The 23,428-nt window shown below is 32.6% G+C and overlaps 1 protein-coding gene across 2 annotated transcripts in view; it reads right to left on the bottom strand.

The window, feature by feature from the left end:
* The window catches only part of LOC118186450 (uncharacterized), a 133,646-nt gene that overhangs the window by 92,065 nt on the left and 18,153 nt on the right, over positions 1-23,428 (bottom strand). The window contains exon 1 of one of the 2 annotated variants that reach the window (XM_035356552.2): positions 8,601-8,700. The exons of the other annotated variant lie outside the window; for it this stretch is intronic. The gene's annotated coding sequence lies outside the window, so the exon portion shown is untranslated. Of the gene's footprint in view, positions 1-8,600; positions 8,701-23,428 lie in introns of those variants that run through there. 2 annotated transcript variants of the gene reach the window in all.

Here is a 23,428-nt window from a genome sequence, read left to right as displayed (position 1 = left end):
GGTTCGAACTACCATTTTGTTCAGTGACTTTTCCGTTCGGCCGCTGGTAGACCGGCAACTACTTTGACTCCTTGCAGTTGGACAGATTGGAAGGTTTGGTTTGATTTAGTTTGAGATTACGGTAAGGCACGCTAGGGCTATCTGTGTAAAGGGAGGATATCTTTGTGGAGGACTTTCTAAGGGAAACTGTAGCTTATACACGTTACACACGGGAAAAACCAGTTACAGGAACAAGTATATGGGACACCACGACATCGTCATTGACAGGGTACTGAGAATTAGTTATGTAAATAAGCATAGTAATTAAATTAAATCCATAATTTGAAATGCTAACAGAGTACAAAATACAATATAACAATACAAAAATACAAAGTACAAAATACAAAAAGCAGTGTGCATTGAGAGAATTATATATTTATGAGGTTGGTGCTTTGGTATTGTGCATGTTTAAGAATATGTAGTCTAAGGTTCAAAGTTCAGTTCGTTGAATTGTGTGCACTAGTAGTTCAAAGGTCAAGATCAAGTCCAGTTCGTTGGAACACGTACACTTTTGTATTGTGGTTTGATTTAGTCGGTCCATTTGTATTTTAGATGTGTATTGCAGAAACTGAAGGCACTCCCTTGGATGAATGACTTCATTATTTTTACTAGCTGGCGAAGTCTCTGTGGTTTTCACTTTTATGGGTGGCATAAGTCAAGTTCGTACTGATGGAGCTTGTCGATAATTGCCTTAATATTGCTGTGGATGTTGTGATGCTTAATGAGGAATCTTTTAAATTCTATTTCGATGTTGGTAGGATGCTTGATATGATGAGTCAGCGGATAATAAAACAGGTAATGATCTGCATCACCCCTTTCGCCATAGACACACGTGTCCGTTGTATGGGAAAAAACATGAAAGCGCCCATGCATCCAGCCCTTTCGCCTGGAATCGAGCCCAAGTTGGAACTACCAGGGTTTAGCGATTTTACCGCTAGGGCGCTGGTGGGCTGGCAGATCGGAAGGGATTTTAATTTAATTGATCTTATCATTATAGAATGGGAATGCATCATGTGGAGGATAATTATTTTACTAAGCAGATAGAAGGTAAGAATGGAAAACTTAATCTATAAACTTTTCTCGTTAGCCAGTTAGTTTAACCTAAAAATATTTCTTGACTTGCAAACTGACTTAAAAATTTGCTTGATCTCATTTTTGTTCGTGGTACTTCTTTTTCATTTAATTCAGCTGAAGAAGACGTCAATGTTTTGTCCATGAAAGTGCTATCGCTAAAACAAAAGAACTGGTGCCGAATAGCGTTGTTTTATTTGTTTTCAATTAATATAATATCCGTTGAAAAATCAAAAATATAAATAAATACTCAATAGTTCAAAATTCCAAAAGTGATTATTTTACATTGAAGAATTATGTTAATCTTCAGTCACTTGCAAAGTTTGGAATTTCTAGCTCTTGTGGCTTTAACATTTTGTTTTCAGACCCTCATTTTAGCAGAAGTTTCGACTGGTAGTACATTCCGCTTCATGTACTTCTCATTCGCACAATTGAAAATTCTTAAATCTTATAAGCTTCGAAATTTTGTAACTGCGCATCGAATATTAGAAATAATTGCATTATTTACATGGTACTTGATGAAAAAAAAATACACTGCACAGGCTCTTGCTTCCATCTGCGGTAAGGTATCCAGATTTCCAAATCTCGCTGTACATCCGTACAAACTAAAACCCATAATTATTCCCAGCTTCTAACTTGAAATAAATCTCAACTTGATTCATCTACATTTAGTGAATCTCAGCCCAGCAGACCTTGGAGCCAGTTAAGTTTCCTCCTGCATCACTATTGGATAACAGTGAATACTTTGGCTCTACATAAATTTCAGTTATCATTCAGATATGGATATAAATAATAGTTAAGTTGCTATTTATCATTTTGTGGTAATTTAATGTAAAAAAAATTGCCGTTGGAAAAGATTACAACACCTAAAAAAAAGAGATTACCATTAAGAATTTCTTTTAAGAAATTAAAATAGGAAAAAACATACAAATATTTCTCTTCTCTCATTAAGTTAAAATAATTATCTGTTGCTGTCAGCTTATGAAAACATATCTTCACTGTTAGATAAAATTAAAATTCAATAAAAAGGAATTTCAATTTTAAAATTTGTCTTGTTTTTGCTCTTCTGTTTTGAATATTAAATGGTTTGAGCAGATGAATATCAATCCTCTTCTGTTTTGAATATTAAATGGTTTGAGCAGATGAATATCAATCTATTAAATATATTGCAGTTTGGAAAATTTAAAAACAAAAATAGATATACAGAGGCTTGGAAATTCCACTATTTTGTATAATAATGTAAACAAAAAATGATAATGCAAACAAGAAATACAAGTAGAAGTTTTACAATAGATTAATTATAGAATTTCTAAATTTGTTTTCTTAATAATAACCACGCTATAAAATAATACTTGTTAAGAATAAATTAAAAAATTTCAGCTAAAATGTCTGTTTAAAAAAACTAATTTCTGCTTATTGAACAACATACATCTATAACATAGAAGGTAAAAGAAAGATCTTAAGCATCGTTGTTTGGCAATAATAGCTATACATACCATGCAAAATTTTGTCGCAAAGTGAAAACAACTTTATGGATGTGAAAATAATAAAGATAGGGAGGTGACGATCCAGTCAAGGAATTGACATTGCAATAGAGCAGAGGGAAAGGAGAAGAAGACCACGAACGAGGTGGCTAGACATTGTGGAAAAGTTCTTAAAAGAATGTTGGTGTCAACAGGTGGAGGACAGTGGCATTAGATGGGTCAAGATGGCAGAAGCCTACTGAGACAGCCTTGGCCGGAAATCGGCTGTAGAGCGTAGAAAAGAAGAAGAAGGAAACAGTATTTCTCTTAGGCACTTAATATAAGTTGTGTATTTATTTTAGTCTTAATCACTTCCGCTACACGGCTTTCGTTACATGATTTAATTAAGTAAAAACAACATGGAATGCACTGCCGAAAGATTTGCTGCACACAGATTCAATTTATAAGGAATTAATAACCAGAGGCTGGTTATATTACTAAAAATAATAAATAAACCTAGCTTTAAATTAAAAAGAGGAATATTAAAACACTAAGCAAAATTTATTATTACATCAGTTATGCTTTTCAATAATTTCTGTGGCTATCATCCGATTCTTCTTAGTTCTATTCCGCCTCTCAGTTTTGATAACACGCAAAAATTCACTGAAATTTTAATATTTTATTAAGTCGAATATGAAATCAATCAAATTCTTTTCATGAAGATAATCTCAGGTCCAATTATAAAAAAAATTAAGTGACCGAAAATAATTACTCATGTTGCATTGTTGAACACAAAACTAATTCTAAAAGAAGGATATGTAGATCATATATTAAAGTTTACGAAAACCGGTCTTCACATAAATGAGGCGGCTTTTTTACTTCTTATTTTATGAAAATTAAGATGAACAAAGTTCTTTGTTTTAATTTAAATAAAATCTTCTTCATTCTCTGCTAATTCTTAATAGTTACGAACGGATTTTTTCTATCATAATCTGCAGGATGTCCCTGTCGAGCACTACAGATTTTTCACAAGGCTCTCCTTCTGGGTTATAGCTCTCGGCTCCGAATTTCTGGAAAAACAGTTAGCACTGGCTTATGCTTATTGTCCGATCATTAATATTTAGAATGACTTATTATTCCTCTTAATAAGTATTTAATATCTCATAACGCAAAGTATTCGAAATGTGCTTCTTTGTCACTTATTAAGCTTTAAAAACAATTACTAATAAAATCGAATTTCACTGTTCCAAAACATGCACTAAAAACAAGGTAAAATTACTACTTGCTTTTACAGCAAGTTGATGCTGATAGTTTATTCCGTCCCCCTCTGACTTTTAATTCAACTGAAAAAAAATTGCCTTATTTATCGGATGATGCATTATTTTTATTTCTAATGAATATGTGAAAATTGCTAAAAACTAGTCGAAAATAAACGTCAGTCGTTACAATGAAAATCAATTACACACTAAATTTTTTCAAGCAAAAATTTCGCTCTGTAAAATGTTTCAAAATAGTTGAGCAACTAAAATCCCAAACAACTGGCAATTTCCCTCATTATTAGCTTCCATAAAACAGTAAGAATTAACTGCATTGGAATTTTCGTAATTTTTTTTATATGTAATGTAAATAAGAATTTATTTTTTGCATAAAATTCTCTAGTGAAAAGTTTACATCTCTACTGACTGACTCTCCACTGCTTTACCTTAATTAATCAACCAGCTAATAACACAGCGAAGTTAAGAGGAAAATTATTTTAATTATAAAAATAAAATATTTAAAGAGCTTTTATCTAATTCATTAGATAGAAGATTCATAGAAAGACTTTCACGAAGAACTCCTGCTCGAAACAATAACCTTGATTGTTTTGCCGTAATCGATCAATCACACAGTAAACTTAGGAATAAATTAAGAGTCATGTTTTTGTAAAGTTCACTGATATTGAGAACCAAAGCATATGAGTTTCCATACACTCGTAATACCAAATGAAAAAGAAAAAAAAAAGAATATCCTATGTTCTTTTTATATGCAATATACCTATTCTTCTCAATGTATAGAAAGGAAACTATTTCCAGAAGATACATAAAATATTGAAAAATTCCTTAGAAGTGAAATAAGTTAATAAGGGTAAGGGAACAAAATCACTGCATTAGGTATCTATGAAATGCATTAGGTAAATGAAAAAAAATGCATCACTTCATTAGGCATCCTATCATTTAGGGCAAAATTAAATTCTGTAGCTGTTCCAAAAAGAAATTAATCATACAGCTATCCTATATACCATGGGTTCTTAAACTGTGGGTCGCGATCCCCAAAGGGGTCTCGGGACCTGCAGCAGGCGGTCGCCAAAAATTTTAGCAGCTCTGGTATTTCTTTAACTTATAGTTTTACACTTACCAACTATTTTTACACAATGTATCTGAAAATAGATAAAGATAAGACAATACAGACAAAGCAAAAACGAAAACATTTAGACACATTCTTTTTATAATATAAACGTACATATTCCTTGCTTTGCACGTGACGTTGTCATTTCGTCTGTTACTTATTTAAAATGTTCACATTGTTCTGTCTTAAAATTAGGAATTAAAGTTAATGATCTAAAACTGCAATAGTATATTACAGTAGAAGTGAAAAATTGACAGTTTCTTTCACACGTGTGTCGGATTTGCGCAATACTTACGGGGTCCCATAAAATTTTTGTAAATATTAAGGGGTCCCGGGGGTTGCGAAAAAAATCTCAGTGATAAAAAAAGGTCGCGACTGAAAAATGTTTAAGAAACCCTTCTATATACTTTCATACATGGCAGAAATGAAAGCTACTACATCTATCAGACAGCCCAGAAATAAAGCAGACGTACATTGTTTATTCTTTGGTTAGCACATACGCAGTGAGTACAGGATAATAAAGTCGCGTGAAAAATATATGCTATCACAAATGAATTATTAAATTTAAATACTAGAGAAAAAGTAACAGTATTATATTGCAAAGGAAAAACACTAAATCGGAAAATACGAATGCAAGAATAGCATGATTAAAACTGCATAATGCTTAGGTGTAACTATGATAGCGAATTGTTGCTAAGCCGAAGAGGAACAAAAAAGGCACAGAAAAATATCGAGAAGTTACTTACATTTGGGATTAAACTTCATTTAGGTAAAGTTAGGTTATGTTAATACAGCGAAGCACATTACGGCTGTCTGCCTAAGGGAAGTGATGCTTTCGCAGACAATTTTCTAAGGAAAATTTGCTGTTCTTCACGTTACACATGGCGAAAACAACCATACCGTCAATCTATTCGCCTGGGATTGAACACGGTTTAAACAACCAGTATTCAGCGGTCATAAAACTCTTTGGTAACTGGTCGATCTCAAACTTCATTTAAAAGATTATTTTCCGGTTTATCCTTGCCAAAACACTGAAATTCTGTAATGATCGTGAATCGTGGAAATCTGAGTGATTCATTCGCAGAATCAGAACGTGAGTAAAGAACTGCTTCAAAGCTCAATAATTATTGATGATTATGATGAAGATAACAATAGTAACAATAATAAATCATAAATAAAAGTTTGAAAAAAAATCATTTAGAGATGAGCCTACGCTGCCTCTGAATTATCTGTTGTTCAATTTCGTAGCTCACAGCATTTCCATATCTGCTCTGTACGGTTATTATATTGCACACTGAAACAGAAAATAGTGTTCTTTGTCTATTCCCCCCCCCCTTTTTTTTTTTTTTTTTTTTTGAGTACGTAACGAACTGCCCAGTACAAAAGTAAATTTGTATTTTACTTATGCTCGTTATTAGATTGAATAACTAACAGATGATTGTTTGAGAAAAACTGCAAATAAACAGAAACTTACTCGTTTAGAAGTTTAATGGTTCCATATAGAGAAAACAGCCCTCATTATTAATTTTATATATGACCCCATCAAACTATTTATTGCTGATTCTCCACTAATCACTTCTATAAAAGCCAGAGCAAATCTGTAGGATGAACGGGAATGTGCGTCGGACCTCTACTTTCAAGAAGGGTACCATGCCCCTTTGGCAGCTTATTACCTAAACTTGGTATGAAATCCGCTTCATTCCATGATAAATTGCTTTGTTTTGGAATGGATAATTTCAATCATTTTTTTCTTTATTTTTGAAAAACTTTAAAAGCTATTACAGATTTTTAATTTTTAGGGCATTTTAAGATTGGATTAATACAAATTAGCGTGCATTTTCACATAAACTTATATACGTAATATAAAATTAAACAAACTATTACAGAGAGCACTAGATAATTTAACGTAATCAAATGACCCCTTTTCAACTGAAAATTTTCTAGAATATTTTCATTACTGAAGCACTTTTGTAACTTATTGTTAATTATTAAATTAATGAGAAATGAAGTGCAAAAACGATCTTAAAAATTATTAAATTTTAAGTCATGATTTATAGATAGCAAGACTACATAATTTTTCTATACAGTTCCAAAACAAATTTTTAAGATGGTTTATCACGAAATAACCCATCGAAGAGATTTCTTTCACTTTCGAAAGAAACGGAATTTTTTAATTCTACACTTAATTGATAATGTTAACACATTATTTAATTGGTAAATTTAATTGATCATATCTTTGTAACTTAATGAAGGGTTGAAGTAAAATCAAATGAAAAAGAAAATCTTCAGGCTGTCGCCGTATTTTTCCCAGCGGAAGGGGGAGGAGAAGAAGGATCTCGGTTTGAATTTGTGTTTCATATAACACATGTTAAACTAAAACCATAAAAACTAAATGTTCAATATATATATATATATATATATATATATATATATATAGTTTGTAGTTTAAATATCAGGCATGAAAAATGTTGAATTGTAAAATAATTTTTACGAAATACTTTATATGAAATATACTTTGTATAAAATGGAATTTGTATTAAGCAACTTCACATAAGAGGCCTCTCGTAACAGGCTTTATCCCGAATCTCCAGTTTTGTAAAGTAAAAGGTTTCAGTTGTATGATGAACATTTTATTATCAGAATTTTGTTTTCTACCTAATAATTTAAAGGGTTAAATTTTGCATTTCAAACACTTCTAAATTTAATGCTTTAATGCTGAAATTAAGGATTTCTGTAAGACATCCCACTTTACTTTGAGGAAATCTGAAATTGGATGCAAATTTTTAAGTTACTATTTTAAGTATAAAAGCATGAAACACCTTTTCTCGAGTACATGCTATACAATGAAACAGTTTAAGTGAAAATATTTTAATGAAGCCTAAATATTAATCGTTTTTATCTTCTGTTAGAATTTCTGATGTTATTGCATTTTCAATCATTTCAAATTCATTTTCTTGCAAGTAATATTATCATTACATTGTTGCATTAATTTTATTCTGATTTACATGCACTAAACGGAGATTTTTATAAGAAAGAAAGCTCTAAGTTAAATAATTTAGTGCGGTTAAACATCCTTTTTATAGAAATTTCAGAGTTAGTGATTTAAAGTTTACTTAAAATTTTTCTCCTTAATCATTTCTTTTATTTTGTTGAATAAAAGTTACACAAACAGAATTTTTAAAAGGTAAGAAAAAGTGTCGCTTGTATTTTATCTTGCCGTTTTTCTATTTGGGATATTCTGATTTGTTTTTACATTTATTTTTTCGATTGCACTCTTTCTCTTTTTTATGACATTAAAGACTTTAAATTTTCTTTGATACAATTATTTATATTTATTCATAGTATGTATAGTATTCATAGTTGCACAAATAATCTTGTTCTTAAATAAGAAAAATAATGACTTAGTAATGCAGAAGAAATAAAATGTTTATATTAAACTGCAGATTCTACAAATAATAATGCTACCATCCATAATATAAAAACGACTAGGCGTACTGTCTAATACATAGTAAATGCATTGTTTTATTTAAATTGAATTATATTATTCGCGGTCAGTTGATTCTTAATGATCATCCAATGTAATCAAATGTAAGGCAGTTGCATGAAAGGAAAATTTGTGCCGATATAAAAGCTTGGACTTACTTGGCGAGCCGAAGACGATTCATAATACGGACATTCATGAACGGGTCCAGTTCTCGATTTAACGGCGGAAGGACATAGAGCGGATCAAATTGGAAAAACGAGAGCGGTGACGAAATGTTACCTCCGTTAACAACCCAACACGCGACCGATACGTAAGATGCCATTTTAGACCACAGTCTTAAATCTTCTGCTGACAGTATTTCATTTCTGAAACGTAGCATAGTAAGGAGTAAAATAAATGAAATGGATTGCAAAAAATAATCAGTAATGAATTGTTTATTTTTTATTGTTTATTTTTTTTTATTCGCTGTTCTGTAGAAAATCCAAATAACTTCTTATTGTATGCGTACTATACGGCATTTAAAACATCCTTTATGAACTATAATACTGTATTTTAATTAATTTTATATGGGTTAGATACGTTATAAAAATTAATTAAAGATTTAATCTATTCAGAAATGCATTTATCGCTTTTAAACTGTTCAATCTCTGAAGCAATCACAAGCTGAGTAAATTCGAAAGGTAAATAAAAGATCTTATACCAGTAGCAACAATAGTTATGCTCAAAGCAATTAACTGGATGATAAACATCTTATGTTTTAGGCAGAAGAAGAACTTGACAATCAGTAGAAAGTATACCCATAGTAGTGTAACCTTCACATAACAGTCAAAATTTTTGGAAACACTCCACCAAGAACATTTCTAACATAAAAATACCTTTCAGAAAAAGGAGAGTGGAAAATAGATTGACTTAGATGTCCGAGCAACTAACACAATGTATTTTAATAAAAGAAAAAATTCTTATAAATCATTTTAGATTCGTCTTACAATGTCTGATGATAGCTGTATTTGATATTCTTTCTATGAAATATATCAAAAGTATAGTAATGCGATTCATTTTTGGCGTATCATTTAACATTCAATACTCTTTACTAATTGATTAATTAATATTTAATAAATATTGTGGTTCGCATCCAGATGGTCTCTCTGCTATTATGGATTTAAAGAACTTTAAAGAATTATCATTCGTATAATCATTATTACATCACAAAAGCGCAGCACATGTAAAATTACATCCAGGCAAAATCAAATTCGAAGACACTCTCATGCTTCGGAAGCAATTGAAAAGTAACCCTTAACAAGAACTGCCATGAAATATAAAGCCTAAAATTTATCTGACATGTATCCCCAGGCACAGCGGATTTTCAAAGTGCTGAAATTCAGTAAAGCAAAAGATCTTCTTATGATAAGATTCTTATGTTGTAGTATATGATGTATCTGACTTAAAAGCAATTTGTTACCATTCTGCAAATCAAAGGAAATTTAATCCATCTTCCACTCGCCCTTGAACTCAGCTGGTTATTTGAAGGCTTATTCCAGTGATTCTCAACCACTGTGCCTCGGCACTTTCGTGTACCGCCAAATTCTTAAAGTGTGCCGCCAAACTTTAGAAATGTATCTAGTAAAAATTATAATGGTTTTAATCCTAGTATACGGTACACATAGGAATTGGCGAAATGCGGTTCTTAAGACATTAATAAGCGCGCCAATTGTGGTATCCAAGCCAATTTTGGTGGCGAAGACTTTTGTATTTGAATTGACTTCGAACGAAGAGGAAGAACTAATTTCGCTTTCTAATAATCGAGATTTAATTTTAAAATATTCGGAAGAATCAATTAATTCATTTTGGATTAACATTAGATGCGATTATCCCAAGACGGCCAAAAAAGCTTTAAAAATATTATTACAGTTTTCTACATTTTGTGTGAATTCGGATTTTCAGTATTATCCAATATAAAAACAAAAGAAAGATCGAGACTGTTAAATGTAGAAGACGATATGAGAGTAACATTGTTATTTTTACGACCAAATATAAACAAAATTATCGAAAACATCAAGCTCAAATTTCTCATTAAAAGTATTCTTATTATTAACTTGTAATTAATCCCTTAATAAACGTACTGCTAATTTTGTAGTACATATTATTTTATTTTACATCCAAAATTATTATCATAAACTATTTTACACAGTGTATTATAGGTAAGTAAACAACTTTTAAACTTATCTTTTTCTTCGCGTGCCGCTAAATTTTGAAATCATTAAAAGTATGCCGCGACAAGAAAAGGTTGAGAATCACTGGCTTATTCGAAAAACACAAGATCTTGAATTTATCTTCAAAATTGACCAGTATGTTATTGATTAATTAATCAAGAAATTTAAAAGATGTAAAAATTAAGGAAAATGTCTAAGTAACATTTTTATCCAAGCCTAATTAAATGGAAACTTTTATTGACTAATAATAATAAAGCGATATGCCTCTAGCTTAAAACATTATTCTTAATCTAATATCAGTCCCACCACATGCTTTTCTCGCGTGTAAATTTGTCCTGCTAACACGTAGAGAAACGCTTCACCTTATCGTTAAAGGTAATTATGTAAATATGGGAAAGTTCAAACCTACGAAATTCAGCGTAGCATGGAGTCACAATTGCGCCTGTTGTTGGCCTTGGGCAACATACATACTCCGTTCCGCTCCCCAGTTTTGAAGGAGAGCAGCCTGGGGGACGAGTTCGGGGGTCTTCCACTCTTCTTCCCCTACCACTAATCTCTCGAGTGGACTTTCGGCTCCTTGCATATTTAGAGTGTCCCCATTCCGCACAAACACTATATATTTATAAAACATTCATGCTGTCATTGTAATTCGAACCCGGGTTCTTCGATACTGCAGTCATACATATATGTCAACTAAAAAATATGAAAGCAAACTTCTAATTTTAATTGGTCATAACCTCTTTTAATTTTTTATTTTTTAATTTTGGGACTCCTCTTTTAATTTTGGGACTTTATCTCTCTGTCTTAAAAATAGCGCTATAAGTCTAAACTGTGTCATTCAAATTAATCATGCGACCCTACGTAACGCTTAATGCAGATACCTCTTGAAAACTTTTTAACTCGGAACTGAAATTTTTTGACTCTCTCCAGGCTAGACGCTCCTCATCCACGCTGCTGCTTACTTGCCTGACGTCGTACTTAAAAATCCGTGTAGATGGAAATAACTATGATTGAAAAATATTTTATCTACAGAAAGATGATCTGATGTGAATTATCCTGCAATAAAATTATGATTCGAAACTGGCATATCTGGAAGTTTTTGGTTTATGCATTCATCCTTCCAACTATGCAATAAAGAGTCTTCGGAGACCAGAAATCAAAGTATCGGATTCCTTCATCTACACTGTAAAACATGACACATATATATCTATTAATCTATAATATATATATTGGGAATGGGAACGTAGATGTTACATAAAAAAGCAGATAAAAGATGAATTCTGAGAAGGTCATCCTAATGTCGATGTATATTAACACAAACTCAACTCCCAGAGAGATCAACGTATTCAATAGAATTATATGTATATAACTGACGGCAGAAAAAAGTGCAGATAATTATATCGGGATTTGACTTAGTATAGCAAAATTATCCTATACTTTACTCTGTTAGTTATATATTTTATAAAATTTTGTTTGCAAATTTAATATTAATGTTGTTTTAAAGATTTTAGTTTCACTGTCACCGTTATGTCCCTATGAAACTACGAGCGTCATGAACGAACTTTATATAAGCATTATATGACATGATTAATTTTGAAATGAGGCAGTTCAGTAAGTTTTAATATAAGCACGTTATGTTTTTTAGGTAAAAAAGGTAAATGACCAAATTGAAAAGGAGATGTAAAGGGCTATTATTAATTACAGTTGGATTCTTATCTTACTTCCGTATAAATATATAGATAGATCGATAAATAGATATACTAGTTTGCAAAACTTAAGCAGCTTTTATGATTTTGGCCGCAATTCCGCAAAAGTCAATTGGGAGATATGAAATTTATACTACAGAGGCACAATATAGTACTTAAAGGATGAGGAATATATAGTAGCAAAGAATGCAAAGAATGATTAGCACGCATAAATTATGTAACGAATATAAAAATGCTTTATTGACAGATTAGCGTTACTACAAAAACATTGTCTGGTGAGAAGGGAGAACTATAGAGGAAAGAGCCTTAGTAAGGGATATTACATCCCTTAACTGCAATGGTTGCATTGCACCATCTGTTGATTCTCAGCACTAGGTTATGTAACAGTTCTTGAAGTACCTGATCTTCAAGGAGCGTTTTTTTCATTGTCTGGTGTTCTCCGGAAGGTAAAATCATGCCACTAGGCATTTCCCTAAAGTTTCCCACACATGTTCAATGAGATTTAAATCAGGCGAACACACTGGCCAATCCATTCAGGAAGTATCTTCAGTTTGAAGGAGCTTTTCAACAGCATGAGTCTTGTGTGGCCGTCATTGTCATCCATAAAAACAAGTAGGGATCAGTGTCACGCCGGAAAAGACCACATGGAAAATAACTTCAGCATAGTAACGATCTCCGGTAAGTCAACCTCTGCAAATATGCGGGCAAGCTTGTGTCTGCCCACACAAGCTTGCCAGGACACTCCCCCCCCCAGTGGTCTCTTTCTCCTATGTAGTGGGATGAAAGCGTGTTCTTACCTCTCTACGTATCAAGTGAAGCCGAGAATCATTTGTCAGACTGAAAAGGGTCTAACCTGTAAAGAGGACATGACTCCATTGATCAGGTAGCCAGTCTTTGTAACCATTGTAAACGTGTGTTGCCGATGAGCTGTTTCTCAACGGTATGCAGCATTCAGGACGACGGGATAGGCCACCTTAATGAAATCGTCTGACCACAGTAAACCGGGGCACCTATCGTCCGGTTGGCCATGCGCAACTGCTGAGCACTGTTACTCGCGGTCTGATTTCGATCGTTTTTCGCCTGCAGGGCAAAATATCATCAGTCACCGTTATTTTCCTTAGCCGGTCACCAGCAACCTTTCTTAAATCTGTATCTATCGTCTGGAAGGCTTTCCAAGCTCATGAAACAACACTTTTGTCAACTCCAAACTCTTCGGCGTCAGACATCAAACTACGCCTCTCCTCAAGCTTCTCAATTACTCTGCCACGTATAAAAGTGTCCTGATGTTTTCTTGTAGCCATTCTTGCACGTACAGTCTCACTTTCATTTGAAAAAGAATGCCTGGAAACTTTCCTTCTTTTTTTCTCTTTAAGTTGCCTTGCACACAGCGTTCGCTGACTCCTCGCGTTTTACATGCCCTGGCGTACCCTCAGATGTCATCAGATGAAGTGATAATTTGCATAAGCATCACCTTTATGCTTTGTACTGATAGCAAAAGCCGTTTTCAAATGTTTGTATGTTGAAAAATAAAATTGTTGCTTTTTCACACTAGTATGTATTTACAGAGAGAAAGGCTCCAAATGCTAAAAATAGTTCTTTTGGCTGAAACTCCTTCCATTCGAGTACATGAGATATAAAAATATCAAAAAGGCGCTTAAAGAAATGTCATTAATCCAATCACATTAATTTTTAATCGCATTAGTTCAAAGTAATCAAACGAAAAGAAAAACATATTGATTATAATAAAGAACATGTAACATATAATAAAGAAAAACATTTTCCCTAAATAGTTTAAAACTATATATCTTTTGAAACCTGAATGTTTTTATTAAAACTTCCGGACTCCTTATTTGTGTTATTTAACAATAATCATCAAATATCTTTCTGTGACATATTATGCTTTTGTCACAGTTAGATTGAAAAGAAGCTGATTTCATAGTAACTCCAAAATGCCGTGAAATTAACACAGAATTCTGTCCATTGAATTATCTTTTAAAGGCCAATTGTACTGGAGAAGTACAGTGGAATCTCAGCTATCCGGTGCAACTGAGACCGGAACCGGCTCAGATAATTGATCAAAAACTCGATTACTAGAGGCTAAATTTTAAATCATACAATTGTTCTTTGGAGAAGATTTTTTTGCAAATAATTATTTGAAATTCAATTAAAACTGAGTGCGCAAGTATTACAATTAATATTATAACGAAACGTCTTATTAATTAAATAAAACTTTTATTTACTTCAATGAAACAAAAAATCCATACAATATATTGTTTCATGGCAAAAAGATTTATGAAAAAATTAATTAATTCCATTAAAGTTTATGCAAATTATGAAATTTTGTTAAGTTTCTCACATACAAATCTATGAGACATAATTTTTTCAAACATCTTTCATCTTTTTCTGTGATAGTCCTATAACTCTGTCAGCCTACTTACATTCACGTGAAATTTCTATCAATAAAAGATTCGTAAAAAAAGCCCTAAGATGTTGTTCTAAAAATTAAGAACTTTGCTTATAGCTTTAGCATGGCTAATTTTTGTCATTGTCCGTTTCCACTTCATCGTTATCCCCAGCATCACTTTTATCACAGTAATTTTTATTTTTATTCTGATCTACGACGTGAACGATTTTTTCGTCACTCAAAAAACTTCAATTTGGTTTGCTCCTTTTTTCATTTAGCCATTCCGAAATGTCGCGTTAAATGATGTCTTCACCTCCAATTATTCTTTAAAACATGTTTACGAGTTCATTGCTAGTTGACGTCTGACTGTTAATGTTGCTTTCATTTTTAGTATCTGCAAACTACGTCTTTTATCGTAATGTACGATAGGAAGGCTATTAAATGACTCATCACTAATAGGAAAGTCCGAAAGATCAATCATTGCCAAGAGAATTCGGGAATATTAGTAATTTTCGCTGCATATGTTCGAACATTATAATATGTTCCCAAAGGTTTCTTTAATCTTTCCTGGCGCGGTTAATATAGACCTTGGTTGATAGAAACCCGATTTTCAAAGGTTCTATCGTATGTCCTTAAAGGGAAGTCGGAGCCCCCTATACATTTAAGCGGGAAAAATCAATCTCGAATTATTCTAATTTATTTATTATTGAATATGATGTAAAAATTCGCAGATTTTGAAATTAAATCAGTCGGTCAATTTTTGTCATATGGGAATCAAAGTTTCTGCGCTTCCTTTTTTTGTTTTTACATCGATTATATAACTTTCGTAAACAAAAGTACAGGTACCAAAGGAAGGCATAAAAAGTTAGATTTCATAATTTTTATAATATTCATCTCTTTAAAAATACCGAAACTTAAATCTTTGCGCGATTTAAAATATTTTTAACTGGAAGTATATGTCTACGATCACAGTTGCAAAAATAAAGGCCAGATAAGGACTTTGTGGACACAGCGTATAAGCAAGCGTTCCTCAAAATGTGAAGGATAGTAAATTCATTGCTAAATAGCATGTAAAATGTGTACTGTTCAGCATGTTCACAGTCTACCTTTTGTGCTCCTGACCCCAATATAATATTATTAATTAATAATATTAAGCATGAGAGGCCGGTTATCAATGGTTTTTTTACATAGGACTAATTATGAATATTAACCCTGTGAAGCTTCCTTTAGATAGCTATCTGATGGAAAAATCAGATAGCAAAAATCATCAGGTAGCAAAAATGGTTTGGATGATCCTAAGAGAATGTTAAATCTGCCATAATTTGCATTGCCTCTATTTTGTATATTTTAGCTACAGGTCTTTCATCATGTTGATTTTTTTTTCAAATAAATTTCTCTTACTTTGAAATTATTGGACTGGACGAAATGCTTCTCTTTTATATATATATCGATGATGGCCTGGATACTATGGCCCTTGATGCGTCAATAAGATGTATTATCTTGATAGCATATATAATACTCAGATAAGAACCAACAATTTGTCCTTTTTCAAACTCTTATCTGTCACCATTTTATGACCTATAATTCTCATTGTTTGAATTCAGTACTTCTAATACGTTAAAAATTCAAATTTTATAATCTCCCGGTATTGATAAATTCAAAATCACTCAACGTTTTCAACCAAAAGTCCATATGCTTGCTTGCCCTTTGGAATGCTATTAGAGTTGCCAATCGCTTCAATTTCAGTATCGATCAATCTCCCCAATACACTATTAATATCAAGTTAAGTTCAATATACCTCTCGTGAATGCTATACTGATACTTTTGTTGAGTTTCTGATATCATAAACAACTGTGTAACTTTTTCTCATGTAAACCCAACAATGACTTAGTAGTAAAAACCACATAATATTAGTATTTCAATTTATATTCTTTTTTAGTTTGTCTGAATGGACTGTTTAGGTGCTTTTCAAGATTTTCAATTGTTTAATGTGAGTACAGATCGTTTTCTCTTATAAAGTCGTCTGCGAAGGCATTTCTAGTATGATGAATAGCTCTTGAGTGCTTCTCGGTAATAACTAACCTAACTAAACATGTGTTTTATTTAGAGGGAATGGGTATAGTTCTCAGAAGTTTATGTAGTGGATCTGCAATCATTTTCCAGTTGTTTAGCTCTGTCTCTGAAATCAGTGTCTGTGTCTACCGAAAATTGCATAAATTTGTTTTACGGTTGAATTTGGAGATACTTTAAGGATAGAAGAAGTTGCTTCAATGATTGCTTTATTATGTAAAATAAAGTTCTTCATTTGTTAGCTGAATGTTAATAAATCGTTTTCAGACAAACTATTTCATAACAGGTAGTACAGGCCCAGAACCAAATGGACAGACTGCCTTAGGGCAAAGATTTTAATGTCCTGAAGATAAAAAACTTCAGAACAATGTTTAAAAAAATATCAACTTGGAATGGACTTCTAGAAACGGAAAAGGTTCACCCCGAGATGCTGTATCGTTGAAAAAGATGTTTTAAAGTATTGGTGTTGTAAGGATCTTCCGTTTTACTGACGTTTATTTTATTTTAAAACTATACTATCACTTCTTATTTTCCACTTCCTGCCAGAATTAAATGTGTTAACTTGTTTATGCAAATTGTACTTGCTAACACCCAAGTATTTAAGTTGTGGCTTTTTGCCAAGAGGAGAGAGGGAAAGTGAGCCGCCTTGCCATTGCATTCTGTACAAGTTTTCAATCAGTTGCTGTTTGCCTTTAAGGCCAGAGGTTTAGTCTTCTTGTTATTTAAAAAGTATTGTAGTTTCGGCAGTTTGCGTACTACCTACGTAATCTTTTAAAAAGGCCAGTCTTAGTGTTAGGCATTTGTAAACTAATTCAAAGTTAGCTCTCAATTAGAATTTTAGTTAGTAGTTTTATATTTTTACGTTTGACCACAAGTGGTTGGCCTCTGTATCCCGAAGTGTGGGAGCACCTGTAATCTTATAGAAAATAAAGGGTATAGTCAACCCTTACAGCTTGTGTCGTCCATTCCACACATACTTGAACATAGCTTGAGTAAGCTCCCTGTTCCTATTCAGGACACAGCATATTTCCGAAGCAGTCCTGACAGTGTTATCTAAAAAAATTATTAATTGATATGCTCATTCATAAATATAAAATATAATGAAACAAAATTCCAATCTAAATTGCTTCTAAATAAGCTTTAAAGCGTAACTCTCATTTAAGCTAGCATCAAAAGGAGACTTCTCCGAAATGCTGGAAGAAAGTTAAAATTATCAAATAAAAATATTTTTATTGATAGCATTTCTAAGAAACCGATTTTCTTTAATTTAATACCTTTTAATCCACTATTGCTTTTTAAATGTGGTTTTAAATGGTGTCCAATGAAGCCTGAGCTCTGCGAAGCCGTGTACCCCTGCGGGCGAATCACTTTCTTTTTCCCACGTGGAGAAACAAAACTTGTTGAATGGGAATTCCTCCTCTGCAGAGCCGCGGGCGACACTCGCTCTCTTTGCATAAATGTTACGAGAACTGTTTAAATTGGAGCAGTTTGTATACACTTATTTTTGTTATCTCTCATCTTTTCCGGGCATCTTCAGTTCTCCCTAAAGCAATTTCCAATACTTAATTTATTTTTTTAAGTTTTCAACAGAAATCTATGTCCTGCTTTAACTAGGTGGGAATGAGATTATTTAAATTTTTATTTACTAGTTATTTCTCAGCTAGAAAACGTGACGTTTCGTTTTATGCTGTCAGAACCAGGTTAAGTAGTTAAATACAAACTTTTATTGCATGCGAAAGAGGAAAGAGACTGCAGTTAGATTACAACTCCCATTTTTTTAATTAGTCTTCATAGTAAAATAGCAGTACTTCAGTATGTTAGTAAAAAGTGCTTCAATATGGTCTGCTAGAAATTAATAAGAGCATCAGATGTTTTTCTAATAAAGTTCATGAAAGTTCATAGACCGGAAGGATATTTATGATTTACTGAGGTTAACTTATCTAATAAAAATAGAAATTAGCATAAATCAGAACACGAACTCTTCTGTAACTGGTTATGACAAAACACATGGATGGCCTTTTCTTAAGTAATGAACGCCTTCATTGAGGACTCGTAATCACCTTGTAGGTGGGTAAAACAACCAAACCATCCTGCGCCAATAATACAGTCGGGTCCAACTACCAGTTTTCAGCGGTTCTAGAGTAAAACAAAGTGAAATCAAAGAGTAAGAAACAAAAATGTGGAACCAAAATAAGGAACTGAAAAATTACATTCTTATCGCGGAAACATTCCAAGCTGAATTGTTTCTTCTCTAGCCGATGATGCTTGGAACTGCAGATTCGAGATGCTTCTCATTCATTCTCGATCCTTTAAAAATTCTTGGAATCCACTCGAATTTTCTCGAAACTTAGATCGAGAAATAAATATAATTACAAATGACTAGTCGATTTGGAATCACGAGTTTTCTGTGCATTTGATTTCTGTGAGGTTTTTTTTTTTTTTTTTTTTTTTTTTTTTGTGTGTGTGTGTGTGTGTGTGTGTAGCTAGTGAGTACTCATTTATAGAAACAAGAACAAAAATAATTGTGACTTTCTCAAAGCAGACTTAGACGAGTTAGTAGACTTAATGCTCGATTCAAGAAACCATAATGAGTTTCTCTTGCTGTATATTCTCGTAAAGTGGTTGTCTTGAGGAAAAGAGCTGACGTAATTAGAAGAAACTGCATATGCAGGTCAAATCGTTTGAGAACTGATGATTTAAATTACGATAATGCCCCCGAGGGCTATCTTCCTAAGTAGACTCAGATATACATTCATGGAGAACTTTTTAAGGGAAACTCGCTGGTATTCATGTTAAACATAAGAAACCTCACGAAAACTTTCAAGCAGCTTGTTTGATCACTGGGATTTTAATCATAGTCAAACTATCAATGGTCACTGTGTTTTCTTGTCGTTCATTAGTGGGCGTTACGTTCTATGTTAAAATTAGTAAAAAGACTATTATATCAATTAATTTAGCTGAATTATTACTGTTTGCATTTAATACTACACAATACCTTCATATAATATTTGAGAAAAAATATAATTAAGGTCATAATTAAATTTTAATTAAGTGGACTCAATTGGCATCGTCGTACCTATACTTGGAGGGAATCTGGAACACGACACTATCCTTTCCTCATCAGAAAAGAGGATCATCACGAAGGTGGAGATATAATGGTTTGGGCAGGCATTATGTTGATCAGCCGAACACCCCTTCATGTGTTTGATAAAGGCTCCCTGACTGCTCTAAGATATACAGAAGAGATCTTAGAGCCCTATATTCGACTTTTCAGGACCACAGTTGGTCTTAGGTTCCTGTTAATAGACGACAACGCTTGTCCACATAAGGCTCAGCTGATCGACGATTGCCTGGAATGTGAAGATATTCTCCACATGGATTAGCCAACCAGATCTCCTGACCTTAACCCTATAGAGCATGTCTGGGACGCTCTTGTGAAGGTAATTTTAAGTCGCCATCCTCCTCCTAGAACCACGTCTTAACTGGAAACTGTCTTGCTGCAGGAATGAAATGGACTGCCGCAAGACGACTTCTCAACTGCCTCCAATTCAGTATATCGTTACGCTGCGCCTTGCCTAGCAGTTATAGGGGACTATACCCCATAATACTCGTAAACTCATTCGATATCCCATCGTAGATTTTGGACACCCCTGCACTATGAGCATTATTAATCATGCGTGCGTAAAATGACTGGAATAGTATATCTCTTTCTCTGTTATAAATGCATATTTATACCAAATTTCATTAAAGTCTGTTCCTTAATTTTTCAGAAATTCCACGTAATGTGCAAATTTTCTTAACTTTGCACACGATTGTATTTTTTTAAAAATCTAGTTTTTAATAATCGCTTTATTAACATTTGGTAAATAGACTGCGACAGTGTTATATGTTTAAATTAATAATTTCGAAAAATTACTTACTTGGGAATAATTAGTAATTCGAAAATATCTGCGATTTTAAGATGCCATCGGTTTTGAAGCGTACCCCGTAAGCAAACACTTACAAGAAACAAAATATGAATCTTCACATCAAAGCGAAATGCATGTTTTGCATTCGAATTGGTGTTTTAAACGTTTATCACAGCTCTTAAATTTATTTCAGCAATGATGTATTTTAGTATAAAGTATGTCTTAAAGAACCGGATGACATAAGTCCTAAACTTTTATTTGTAATGCACAGTTAAGAATTTGCATTTCTCCTAATGTTTAAAAAAATTGTTACGTATTTCGTAAACATAACCTTCAAACAAACCAAAGAAATTAAACACGTTCACGTATAAATAAAAAGTTTTTTTTCTTTTTTCTTTTTTCTTTTTTTTTTTTTTTCCCACGTAACAAACGTATCTTAGAAATTGAAAATAATAACCTTCGCAGCTGTAAAGTCAAACGAGCAAAACTTATGAAATACTTTTAGAATAGCGCTATTTCCGTATTTAGGTTATTTGTCTACCAATTTAGTGATTTTGCTATTTTCTGTGGTTCACTGCGCGGCTTTAAAACTAGGAAAAGCATGTTTTGCTTTCAGTGTGATTGTTACCTTACAGTCACAAAATATATTTTCTTTCAGTTTGAAAAAGTGTAAATAGAAATTTATTTAAATTTTCGCAATAAAAAAAAAGAATTTCTGTAATTGCATAACCTTTGAAATCACAAAGCAATAAATACGTAACTTTTAAGTTAAATCTTTGAGAAGAAAATAGTTGAATGTTTTGTGATTATTTATAATTAAATTTAACTTGATTAACTGGTTGGTTAATTCACTATTACAAGGTTAGTCAAGGCCCGAGGGTTGTTATCGGAAGGGTAGTAAATATCAAAAATAATTGTTAATAATTTATGTACTAAATCTGGAAAAAGTCCTTTTTACTTTCTTTTTCATTCTGATTAGGGTATTCTACAACTATTATACCTGAAGTATTAGAAGAAGGTTACAAACACGGCAGCAGGATGGTGAGTATGCCAGTTCGAAGATCGTGGTTAGGTAAAACTATTACTGGCATTCTCATAAAATGCTTCACTTGAAGATGAAATATATGCATTTATAAGGAAGAGCGTTTGGCAAGTTTCCTCCTGTTCCGTTCTGCACGGTGCTTTGAGCACATGTTGATGCCCCGCATTTTGTTCTGCTTGCAAGTTTTGACATTTGTGTTGTAAATGCTACCCTCCGATAAATTATCTATCCACATTATTTTCATATTATGTTATTTGAATTAATTTTTCCATTTCTTTGTTTGGGTTAAATCTCGAAATCTGGTTTTGACACCCTTCTAGCAGAATTTCTTGAAAGTTTGTCCATATACAGGTTCGTGTTGACAGTATAATATTTCACAGCAATTTTGTTTCTTTCATTCGATTCAGATTTCTTAAAATTTAATGCTGAAACCATTTATAATGGACTTTTTAACATAGTATTTTTAAGATTAATCATACCAAAATTTCGATGTTTGCGTCATTGGATAGATCGGAAAATATTCTTCCAAATGGAGTTTATTTGGAATATTTGACATGATTCAAAGGTTTTATTCGAGAGCTTTTTTTCTTCCAAAATTCGATCCATGAATTGCTAATTACTTTGACCGTTGACACAAACTACCGTTGAGTCAAACTTGTCAAATAGACTTCAGATAAATTGGATGTAATCTTACATCATCAGTTAAAACAGAAGACATCGAGAGAAAATTTAACCTCACATACCTCGTTTCTGCGTTGCTTAAAGGAAGTATTTTTCACGTTGACAAGCGGCAACTTAAAAAACAAAATCCCCCATCTATGAAATAAAAAGTTATAAAATAAAATATATAGAGAAAGAATGTTGCATGGCTTATTTTAATTTACATGTTTTTATAACGTTAAAAATCTGTTTTATACTCCTACGATTTCGTCTACTTCCACTAGAATATGTACATAAGAGGAGGTTTTAATTATAGGAACCTAAGCTAAGAAGAAGTGATTGTCATTGGTCCACCAAGGTCGAATAGTAAAGTCGCTGAACACTAGTAGTTTCCAAAGTCCAAAGTTCGAATCGCTGGACGTTTTCGTGGTTTTCCCCATGTGTAACGTGTATACGAGCCGGTTTCCTATAGAAATTCTTCCATGAAAACATCCCTTTTCTTAGGCAGACACCCTCGAATGCTTTGCCATAATCAACATACGCCAAAAAACTACTTGTCATCACCTTTAAAGGTCACTTCTCTGCGTTGCAGGCTTTGCTGGCGAATGCTTAACAAATAATTGCCTATAAAATATAACATGACAGGTGTCAAGATAGAATTTAACTAGCGACTTATATTATTTGGCGTTGCGTGTTATCTGTTATTTCGTCTAAAAGTGGAAGGAAATTTGTGTTCGCTAATTTCAGATTGTACTTTAACTTAAAGGCGGCAATAAATTTTAAGTTTTTTTTTTTTTTTTTTTTTTTTTTTTTCTCCCATATTATTATGCTTATTTTAGCTTTCTAACTTTATAATAGAAGTCAAAATGGAAATTCGTAGGCTTAAAAGTTAATTTTATAATGTAAATAAAATCAAAGCGTTGTGTATTCATAAAAGCATTTTATAAGAACATTAAAAGAATTTTTAGGAATGATAAAAGTAATAC

Source organism: Stegodyphus dumicola, chromosome 4 (genome assembly GCF_044657685.1).
Source record: "Stegodyphus dumicola isolate Sdum_Otavi_A_Nest chromosome 4, ASM4465768v1".
Lineage (NCBI taxonomy): Eukaryota > Metazoa > Arthropoda > Arachnida > Araneae > Eresidae > Stegodyphus > Stegodyphus dumicola.
Note: the sequence above shows the minus strand (reverse complement) of the source record. Positions and strands in the feature narration are given on the sequence as shown.